The sequence below is a fragment of the Elephantulus edwardii genome, unplaced genomic scaffold (genome assembly GCF_000299155.1).
Source record: "Elephantulus edwardii isolate Elephantulus edwardi_28Jun2011 unplaced genomic scaffold, EleEdw1.0 scaffold00024, whole genome shotgun sequence".
Classification (NCBI taxonomy): Eukaryota; Metazoa; Chordata; class Mammalia; order Macroscelidea; family Macroscelididae; genus Elephantulus; species Elephantulus edwardii.
Window position 1 is genome coordinate 19,194,837 of NW_006399774.1, and position 1,256 is coordinate 19,196,092.

Genomic DNA, 1,256 nt, shown 5'->3' on the forward strand with positions numbered 1-1,256 from the left:
AGGAATTAGCTGACATGTAAGATTTCCATGAAAAACAAAAACAACAAAACACAAAACAACAACAAAAACCAAAAAACCCAACATATGAGCAAGAGCCTGCAGTGATGAAGAAGTTCAAGCTTCTCTGGAAGAATTGGCAAAAAATAAAGTTCCAGGAATTGACGGCATACCAATTGACATATTTCAACAAACAGATGCTGTCCTGGATGCACTAACCAAGTTGTGCTAAGAAATCTGGAGGAAAACCACTTGGCCAACTGACTGGAAAAGATCTGTATCTGTTCCCATTTCAAAGAACAGTGACCCAACAGAGTAAGGAAATTATCGAACAATATAATTAATATCACATGCAAGCAAGATTCTGCTGAAAATTATTCAAACATGACTAGACTAGCACATCTACAGAGAACTGTCAGATGTGCAGGCTGGGTTTAAAAGAGGCCGTGACATTAGGATCTTATAGCTAAGGTTGTATCTTGGCTGAAAGTAGAGAGTACCAGAAGAATTTTCTATCTTGTTTCATTGACTATGCAAAGGCATTTATTTGACTCTGTGGATCACAACAAACTGTAGCTAACTCTGTTAACAATGAGAATCCCAGAAGATTTGATTGTGCTTACGTGAAACCTATATTTGGATCAGGAGGCAGGCATCAGAACAAAGCAAGGTAATATTACATGGTTCAAAATTGGGAAGGGTATACAATAGGGATGTGTCCTATCTCTATACATTTTCAATTTATATACAGAACAGATCATCCAGAAGGCTGGGCTCTATGAGGATGAATGTGGCATCAGAATTGGAGGAGGACTCATGAACAACCTGCATTATGGTTGGCTATTCTTGATTTCCTTCTCTGAGTTCTCTTTGTTATTGTAGAGGAATCCTATTGCTTTTTTGGATATTGATCTTATATCCTGCCACTCTACTAAACTGAACTATTAACTCTAACAGTTTTTTGTTGAGTCACTGGGGTTTTCTGTGTACACTATCATGTCATCTGCATATAGCGAACATTTAATCATCTCTTTGCCAATTTGGATGCCTTTTATTTCCTTGTCTTGCCATATTGCCCTAGCAAGCACTTCCAATACAATATTGAAAAGAAGTGGTGACAGTGGGAATCCTTGTCTGGTTCCTGTTTGCAACTAATTTTTTTTTTTTTTTGTCTTTTGAGTATGATGTTCGCTCTTGGTTTTGCATATATACACTATGTTGAGGAAATTCCCTTCTATTCCAATTTTGCTGTGTGTCTT